The following is a 9757-nucleotide window of genomic DNA, read 5'->3' on the forward strand; positions in this document are numbered from 1 at the left end:
GCAAGTATTTAAAGCCTTTCTACACCCATTTCACTTTGTTCACACAGAGTTCAAGTTCTCCGGCGTACTTAAGCAAAAGGAGACATTTTTTTCTTACTTTTTTCTTAAATCGTGTAATTTATAAGGCAGGCTCTCGTCCTGGTTTGAGGCTTTTACTCTACTTTTTATCTTGGTGCCCAATAAGAAATGAGCATGATACGGAAGTTCTTCCTATCAAACACACTGTAATTACCTTCTGGTTTAGTCCGAATCCCACGTGGTGTCTCATTTGAGCCCCCTCGTGGGGGACTGGTGGGTCCACCTGGACCGGATTCTCGGCTTCGGCTGCACTGTGGACATAGTGTGGGTTCATTCTCTTTCGATGCTGTTTAGCAGTGTCCCTGGATGTCACCCATTGGATGCCAATAGCACTATTACACCCCCCCCCCCCACTTGCGACACCCAACAGTGTCCTCAGACATTGCCAAATGTCCCCTGGGGGTCAAAGTCATCCTTGGCTAAGAACAGTTTTTAGAAGAGGAGGCTGAGGCTCAAAGGCCTGCCCAAGGCCCATTTCCCGCCACCGATGAGGCACGGCAGCCCCCAATCCAGCAGAGTGCGCCGGCCTTTCTCTCGCGTCCCTGGCTCCGTGTCCCCGCCTGGCCTGCTGGGACGTCCAACGTGAACGCCTCCGCTTGGCAAAGTTGCCGCCTGGAGGTCACAGGTTTCCTGCTCCGTCCTTCCGCCTCCGAAGCCTCAGGCTCTCGAGGATCAGACAACGGGTCGGCTCTTCGCTCCGCCCAGCAGAGGACGGCAGGCAGGGGGCGCTCAAGCCGCGGCGGCGTCCACCCCCGACGCCCCCGAACTCGGGTGGCGGCGCCCCTGGGCGGGAGAGGCAGGAGGGGACCAGCTGGGCTGCACTCCTCGTGTGTTCCCTGTCCAGCCGGAACCGCGCCTCAGGCTCGCCGCTCACCACGTGGGGTGCGGCCACACCCCGTGCCCCGCGACGCGCCCCCTCCGCAGGCTTCCTCCGGCCCGGGCCGCGGAATCAGGGGACAGTTCCACGGCGTGGGTGGGCGGGCGGGAGTGCGCGTGCGCGGCGTGCGTGAGGAGCGCGCGAGGAGCGCGCATGCGTGGTGCACGGCTTTGTGTGCATGCGCCATAGAAGTACGGGCGCATGCGCGGGTTGTGACGGCTGCTCCTGCTGCTGCGCAGGGCAGAGGTGCCCCGTGGCTAAGGTCATGCGCGCTTTGGAAATGCTGGACTGAACAAGTAGAACAGGATTCTTTAATTGCAGGACTTCTCAGAGCCTTTAGCTGCTAACGTACTCTGTGACTCTCACAGAATGATACCAGATGCAACAGTTGCCAAGGTCATTTGTCCACAGGACCCTTTTTCTTCTCGTGAGGTAGTTCATGTCGCCGCTCACATGATATTCCTTGGGAAAACTGTCGTCCAGATAGGAAGGTGCACCTGATTCCCCTTCCTTGGCCAGTTCTAAGGGAGCTTTGGGACTAGGAGGGTTAAGAAGGGACCCAATAGGGAGACCCCAATGCCCCTTGGGTTTGATGGCCACGGAGTGGCTGGATTCTGAGCAAGACCCTGGAGAAGAGAACGTCTTCCTGGAGGTGTGGCCGTCAGGCTGTCCGTGGCCGTGGCCGTGGCAGTGGGTGGGGCGGCCACGAGAGGCGGAGGCGGGGCCCCGGGGGGTGCGTGGGTGGGTGGGGAGAGCCCAGAGGGCGGTGCGCCCACCCTCGCCCCCTCCTCCGAAACTGGGGAGGAGGGGTGCAGGGGGCCAGAGCGCAGGAAGAGAAGGGAAAACAGAAGTTTCCATTTGTACCGGATGGTTTTGTTTTTTTATCTGTTTGCAAATGTTCAGTGTAATGGTTTGAAACCCAGCCGCGTGGCTGCCGCCGCCCACACACACAGAGCTGCAGTGGCGCTGAGTGGAGCAGGCGAACCGTATCTCCAGCGTCGGCCATTAAACCCGAACCCACGCCAGGGCGGGCTGCACACCTACCCCCTGGCGTCCCTCTGCCACGCCCTGCCCCCCACCGCCCCGGCACCCCCGACACCCACCGCCCTCCACACACACAGTTTTTTTTTTTTTTTTTTTTTTAAGTTTCCAGCACTCGGTTTTCTCTAGAGAAGGCATAGAGAGAAGCAAGGCAGAGATGGGACGAGCAGGGAGAATGCTCCTGCCTCATCGGAGCCACCGGTTTTCGGGAGAGCGCGGCAGCCCCCACCTGCCTGTGGACTGAACACACGAAGGTGAGAGAGGTCTTTGTGATTTCTTTATGCACCTGGAGGTCTGGGATGCGCGGCCAGATGAAGGCACCTAAATCGTTGAGCCTTGTCTGTTGCCTCCCGAGTGATTATATCAGGCAAGCATGATGGATGCTTCCTTCCAAGCACACGCCGTTCTCTCCGACACAAGCCCCCACTCAGGCCCCCGAGAGAGCTTTGTGAACCAGGGGGCTTCTGATCCCCCCTCCTCCGCCTTCCAGCATAGCCTCCCGAGTCTGAGACGTGGAGTAAGGTCTGAACCTGCCTTTGGCTTGACCTGTTGATTTGCAGCTGCTAAGCCTTCCTCCCCGAAGTGAGCACTGACCCCACTCTCCTGGGGCCGTCCGGAATGGGGCTCCGTCCAAGGGGCTTTGGGAAACCTGTTTCCTCGGTGGCCCCAAGCCCAGTCATCAGAAGCAATCAGACCCAGCTGTCCAGCTAATCTGTGCGAAATAGGCTTCCTTCCCAGTAGAAATCAACACAAGTTTAAAATAGAAGGGACTGTAATCGGAAACGAAGCTGTAGAGTTCTGTGTGTGATGCCCCAACAGGGCAGAGGCGTCCGCATGGAAAATATTAAGTACAAATTACATAGCTCCCTGCCATGTGAGCCAGGAAAAGAAATGGTTTCCTTGCTTATTAAGCATGTTTGTGGGCCGGAGGGTAGCCAGGTGGGGACATCTCTTCTGGAAGGTTTAAGCCTCACAACAAGGAGAGAAATCGAAGAACAACAGCAAAGATGGAGGGAGAGGAGTGAGGCCATGATCTAATGTACACGTAGGAGAGGAACAGATGAAAAAACCCTGAATTCTGTGCACTCAGGGGATGAATCAGTTGGAATAGATCTATTTTTAGTCTTCAAGATCTGCTGTTACATTTTGCCTGGCATTAATTAGTGTCACAGGCGCGTTTCACCCACTGGCTCAGAAGGGCCTGAGCGTGTCGTTCAAACCGGGAGGCGCCCACCCTCACGTATGGGTGCTCTCTGGTCCTTACGAGTCTGTCTCTGACACACGCGTGTCCAGAACGTTCTGCTCTCTGACCTTGCCCTCTCTGGGCGTATCCGTTAATCTCCTGGCTCCAGTCCTTGGATGTCTGGCCACTGGCCAAGGGAGAGTTGTGATTTTGCCATGCTTTGTTTTTTCCAAAAGGAAAGGCTGTACGAGTTGAAATTGGGGGGAGAAAGATGTTGGATCATGGCTTAGATAAACAAAACCGGCTCTGGGAACAGCTCTACCAGCGCAGAGAAGGAGACGGAGCCCCCCAATCTCCCAACAAGGCTGATTTTGATAAAGATGATTTCGTAAGCGAGGAACATCTCCCAACGTAGTGTAGACACCGTGTAGTACCTTAGCGGGAACTGGTTTTGGGGCTACGTTGGTCGCATGTTGGCATAATCGCATGTGTGTGTGAAGCTAATCACCCTGACAGAGCCCCTGTTTCCGAGCTGAGTTCGTGTTTCTGAGCCGAGGCTGTAACCCCGAAGAGCAGTTTAGGCGTAGGACTCGGCGTGAACACGGCACCTTGTTTTCCGAGGTGGCAGCGGGGCAGCAGGCAGCCTGAGTAAGAGGCAAGGGACAGCGGTGGGGGCCGAACGGCGGTGGGGGAGCCGTTGGGACCGCCATTTGTGTGCGCCGGCAGCAATGGTTAGGTCGCTAAAAAGTGTAACTACATCAGGGGCCCCAATCAGCAGGGACCTGCCTTCCACTCTCTTGCATGATTGAGACTGTTCTTCTGCTGTCCCGGAGTGAGACAGGTCGCCAGCTACTGATGGCTCAGTGCCGCTTGTCGGGGCCTGTGTAGGTCTTCGTTTAGTTTACTGTTCACTTCTGCTTGGTCCAAGACGGGGGCATGGACGATCTCTTGCGAGCAGGCTGGGCACAGGGCAGCCTCTGTGTGGAGTGGACAAACCGTGTCGATGAGCGTTGGCCAAGTCCGTTTTCTGTCCTGAAGCAGCAGCACTGACTGAATTTCTGACGTTGTTAAGAACAAGGGTGAGGAGGCAGGGTGCGGACCTTGGGTGTCGCCCCACGAGGCCCCACCCTTATATCCCTCCACCCGGACAGCTGATTCAAGGGTCCTGGGCCCACCAAGCTCCGCTGAGTGCCTCTGCCCTCCTGACCGCACCAGGCCCCTTGAAGGCTGCCGACCACACCCTCCACCCGGGCGTCTCTGGCCTGGCGTCCTCGGGGGGCACCGTTGGGCTAGTCTGGGCTGGGAGCAAGAGGTCATGAAGGGGGAGCCAAAGAATGGTCTCTCTGTTGGTAATACGGCTCTCTGGCCCCTTTCAGGCCAGTCATGTCCGTGGCCACGGGTGTACCAGCTGAGGGCCATCTCAGCGTGTCAGACAAGACAGGTGGCTTTCAGACTTTTGACACCTGACATGAGGATGCATTAGAAAATGAAAGGAAATCTTCCTCTGGTGCCCAAAGCCTGTAGAGTTCTCTGATTGCTCTGTGATGTCTTCACGCCCAGGGAGGCCTGACACACGAGATCAGGTGCGGAGATCTAATCATTGAGCCCTGTCTCAGTAGCCGGGAAAGTGCCCGTCAGAGAAGACCCTGGTCCTGCCTGGCGCTGTGTCCGGAAAAGGCTTCACCTGCGTTTCTCCCTTCTGCCCCTGCAGCGGACCCGTGGGGCCGGTGTGCTCCCCATCATTGCCTTAAGGAGGAGGAAACCGACACGTTTGCATTTTATTTTTAGTGTTTTATTTTAAAAATATGAAAAATTTGCATTGCATTCCCTAGTATACCCATTGATCCTACTGTAAAATCACACTTGCCTCTAAAAAAGAAAAAAACAATCTGGAAGGAAAATTCTCACTCCCAAGTGCCGTGCATGTTCACTGTGTCGGTAGGCGGTGCTTCCGTGGCACTCCGCCCCTTCTGGAACAGGTGCCCCGGCTGGAGAGGCCTGAGCCGAGTCCACGGGGGAGTCAGCCTGCAAAGCCCTGGATAGAGCAGATGCTCCCTGCACATTCTGTGTTTGCTGGTGATTCCCCGTTGGAGGCGGGACTCCCCGAACCAGTCCCGTCCCTGCTAAGGCCACGCCCCCCAGCGTGAATCAGGAATGGGACACATTTTCACCTCTGTGCTCTGCGAAGGGTCTCAGTCAACTGGAGTGTGCTGGGGAGCTGGGCCGAGGGCTTGGGGGCGGGGGGGGGGGGATGGCTGTATCCCACGTGGGGCGGGGGGCTCCCGGGAGCCCCCAGAGCGTGAGCCTCCCTCCCCTGCAGCCCTGGCCCGCAGGCCCTCCCTCTTCCTCTGCGACCTGCCGCGGCCCTCACATCCTGAGAGGAACCCTAGAAACGGGCCCTGTTGATGTAAACACACGTCCCCTTCGCCACAGGAAACGTGGCCTCACGTTCGCAGCGACAGCCACCCGGCCCCTCACAGAAACCAAGGAGGAGCAGATTTTAGATTTCTGCTTCCCTCTCTCCCTCGGCGGCTCTCAGTGCGCCTCACGTGTAACCTCTGCCGTCCCTGTCCCACCCCGGAGGCTGGGCACTTAGGAAACAAAGTCTGTGTTCTCTGGACACGGGCGGAAGCGGTGAGGACACAGAACGTTAGGAACAGGAGAAGCCTGGGAGCCTCAGGTCCCGGGGGGCGGGGCTGGCTCGGCAGGAAACACCAGGACCCCGGCTGCAGCACGAATTCCAGGTGTGCAGCCGGGGACGCTTTTTGGTGTAAACGTGTCCCCAGGACCGCACAGGACGGGCTTGTACTGACATCTCGTTCGTCATTTCTTTGAAATTCAGATCTAACTCGGCCCCTGCATGTGTATGTGTTTGCTTGTAACCGTGGCACCGGAGATCCAGCGTTCGAGGGCCCCGAGCTGCGCCTAGGACGGGTGTTGGGCGGCTCCTGCATCCAGACTCGCTCCCCGGAACTCTGGCAGATGCCTGCATTTTCTGTGTGGGAAGGTCTTGGGTCTGCCCAGTGGAGGGTGCTGCTTTGTTGGCCGTTCGGGGCAGGAACTGAGGCCCAAGGCGGCGAGCGTGGCCGGCAGGTGCGGCCAGCGGGTGCTCAGAGTCAGCTCTTGGCTCGCCTCGCCGTGTCGTACTTTCTGGGTGGGAGGCAAGGGGCACGAATCGCTGAGAAAAGCCAGGCTTCTGAGGAGCAGTAATAACAGGTTAGCTTGGGAGTGCTCCATGCTAGCCGGGAAGGGCTGTGTCAACACATGCAAATTATATGCAAATACACTTGGCCCCCTCACAGGCTCACCTTCCTAATGGGACCCCCCGCCCCCTGCACCCCAGCACAGCCCCTGCCGCCCTGGGTTTCCAGCAGGGTGTACCCGCTGAGCCCTGATGGGCCCCCGGCAGGGTCCAAGTTCCCGGGTGCACGTGGGCAGGGACAGGAGGTGTGTGTGTGTGTGTGCGCGCGCGCGCTCTCTGTGCGGATGGAGATGCGAGGGGGCTGCTGTGGAGGTGGATGCGTGAGGCTGGAGGAGCGTGTTGACATGTGCGTGACTTGCCACCTTGAGCTGTGCACACAGGCTGCGTGGCTCCCGTCTCCTGGGCTGACCTCTCCTGGGGCGGGAGTCAGCCCCTTTCTCTGGGTGGCCTTCTGCTGCGCCTGCCGGCCCTGGACGGGACTGAGGACGGTCCTCGCTAGCGTGGCGCTCCTGTGACATCTGCCGGGAGGCCGGCCTGTCGCGTGACGAGCGCCTCGTACCTGATTGTCCCGGGTGCCTGCGTGGGGACTGTGCCGCTTGACCCAGGCTCGGATGAGTGAAGGGGCTTGCCCACGACCAGAGAGGTGCCCGGCCGGGCTTGCCCTGGATGCCGGCCCCTGGCCAGCTGCGTCACAGACAGCGTTCAGACCTCGGTCCCGGGCACGGGCTTTCTGAAGAGGGAGCAGGTCTTGGACCGTCCCTGTGGAGAGCTGCATCATGGGAACAGACATCGTGGGGCTTGTGCTCTCAGAGTGAAGAGAGCTGACCTCAGACCCCAGGGGCGCTGGGAGGGGGCCCCCGGGACAGGCTCTGAGCCCGGGGGCCGCCCCTCTCTCCCCTCAGCTGAAGGAGGAGCTCGGTGTCATGGCTCCACGTGCTGGCGGGGCCGGTGGCCTGGGTCTGAATGGCATCTTTGCTGGCGACGGGCCGAGCGGCTGGCTCCAGGCCGCCTGGCCTGCGTGGGCCTCCTTCCCCGCTCATAGTGGGTGTGCATTGGCCGTCGTGGCTCGGAGGCGTGGCAGGCCTGTCGCCCCAGCAGTGTTGGCTGTCATCAGTCACTGCTCTGTGCTGGGGTCTGCAAGGCGTCCGGCGGTAGAAAGTGTGTGCCTCTTGCCTTTGACGGGCCCAGAATCCAGAGAACCGAGCTGAGTTCATCACAGTGTGAGGTGGGTGAGGAGCGGCCCCCGAAATGCGGCGGAGAACATGGCTTCCAAGGCGGGGACCCCCGGAGGCCCTTGCCAGGGAGGTGGCGTGTGGCTCAGTGGTGATGAATGGCAAGCTTCGAGAACGCCAGGCTGAGGGAGCACTGTGAGCGAGAGCACAGGGGGCAGGAGGGGGGTCTGAGCTGTCCACCCCACCACGCAGGGCAGCAGCCTCGGAGCCGGTGACCAGGTAGGAGGGTCCCCGGCCTGCGGGGTTTGCGTCATTAGCAAGTCGTGACGTGTAACATTTAGTTACAACCGTGGTGAGTACAGGAGTCCGACTTGGCCATGAGCAGGCGTCTCAGAAGGCCGCCCTGGGGACTGGGGACTGGGGACAGGCTGACAGAGGAGGGCTTAGTGGGGACAGCGAGGCAAGGAGGTGAGGAGGGAGTTCTTCCGGCCGTGGGGCCGGCCTGACGTGGCCTGGGGTGTGCGGTGCGGCAACGCCCGTGCGACTTGATGCAGAAACAGGATGAGGGGTTTGGGGAGGACTCCAGGGGTGAGCGAGGCTGGTACCCCGTGGATCGAGCAGGCGGAGCAGATCACAGAGTCCCAGGAGCGATGGGGTCGCCGGGAGTTGTCACCGGTGCGAGGCGGCCGGTGTGACCGTGCATTTGGGGACTGCCCTGCTGGCTGTGGAGTGGAGAGCAGGTCTGTGGGCGACAAGGGGAGCAGCCAGGTAATAGCGGTCGCCAGCTCTGGCCCTGCGTCCGGACCAAAACCCTGCTTGGCGGCCAGCGTCATCCCCGACCTGCTCAGCGCCCAGAGGGGCGTCTCTGCTGCCTGTCCTGAGTCCACCCCTCCCCTGGCCTCCCCCCCACCTTCCTCCCCTAGGAGGACACGTGCGTTGGCTGCTGGCCCACTTGCTCGGAGATCTTCCCCTGGAGCCGGATTTGGTGCAGCCGGCCCCGAGGAGAGCGGGAAGGAGCCCATGAGACGTTGAGCGCACTTGGGACTCCGCTGACTCTGGAGGAGGTCAGGGCCCGTTTCCGCTCAGCTGTCCTCACGGGGCCAGGTGCCTCTGTGGGGGACAGAAGGGCTTGTGGGGGACAGAAGGCCCGGAGGGGAAGCAGATCGCTTCAGCGAGGGGGGCCCACGAGGTGGAGAGCAAAACCACCAGGAGCTGCCGTCCATGCAGCCTGGCCTCCCGGCTGCCAGGACCCGAGGGGAGGCTGGCGGGACGTGCCCGACTGTCCCCGTGAGGGGCAGCTCAGGGATGGGGTTCCCCGGCCTGCCAAGGGACAGGGACTCTGTGGGCCAGGCCAGCCTCGCGGAGGGACTCACCACTCTCTGGCTTCGAGCTGCACTGAACTCTGTCTTTGAAAAAGCCGCAGGCGACACTTGCTCTCCCAGGTCAGCTGAGGCCCTGCTCGGCGCTGGGACAGGAAAGTTAAGTTTTTGTCTGTGTTTTCGAGGAGAGTGTAGTGTAGTGAGAGAGTGATGCGTCGGGCAGTCGTGGTGGTGCCCTGTGCTGCGCGCAGGAGGAAGGAGGGGCGGGGCTCCTCACTGCCCGAGGAGCTGGGTCATGCCTCGAGGAGGACACAGCATTTATTTATTTATTTATTGAGTTTTCTATTTTCTATTTTTATCTTTATCTCATTTTATTTTATTTTATGTTTTTTAAATTTTTTTTTTACAGGACTGTTTCAAATCTTTTATTTAACATTTTTTAAAAGTAGTTTATTGTCAAATTGGTCTCCATACAACACCCAGTGCTCTTCCCCACAAGTGCCCTCCTCCATCACCACCACCTCTTTTCCCCCCTCCCCCTTCCCCTTCAACCCTCAGTTCATTTTCAGCATTCAATAGTCTCTCAAGTTTTGTGTCCCTCTCTCCCCCCAACTCTCTTTCCCTCTTCCCCTCCCCCTGGTCCCCCATTAGGTTTCTCCTGTTTTCCTGTTAGACCTATGAGTGCAAACATATGGTATCTGTCCTTCTCTGCCTGACTTATTTCGCTTAGCATGACACCCTCGAGGTCCATCCACTTTCCTACAAACGGCCAGATGTCATTCTTTCTCATTGCCATGTAAGACTCCATTGTGTATATATACCACATCTTCTTGATCCATTCATCAGGTGATGGACATTTAGGCTCTTTCCATGATTTGGCTATTG

The 9757-nt window shown here is 59.0% G+C and overlaps 1 protein-coding gene across 1 annotated transcript in view; it reads left to right on the top strand.

Annotated features, from left to right (window-relative positions):
- The first annotated feature begins 2110 nt into the window (after positions 1-2110).
- The window catches only part of ZNF831 (zinc finger protein 831), a 113301-nt gene continuing 105654 nt past the window's right edge, over positions 2111-9757 (top strand). Inside the window, exon 1 of the mRNA XM_029916283.1 lies at positions 2111-2250. The gene's annotated coding sequence lies outside the window, so the exon portion shown is untranslated. The remainder of the gene's footprint in view (positions 2251-9757) is intronic.

Source organism: Suricata suricatta, chromosome 12 (genome assembly GCF_006229205.1).
Source record: "Suricata suricatta isolate VVHF042 chromosome 12, meerkat_22Aug2017_6uvM2_HiC, whole genome shotgun sequence".
NCBI classification, from domain to species: Eukaryota; Metazoa; Chordata; class Mammalia; order Carnivora; family Herpestidae; genus Suricata; species Suricata suricatta.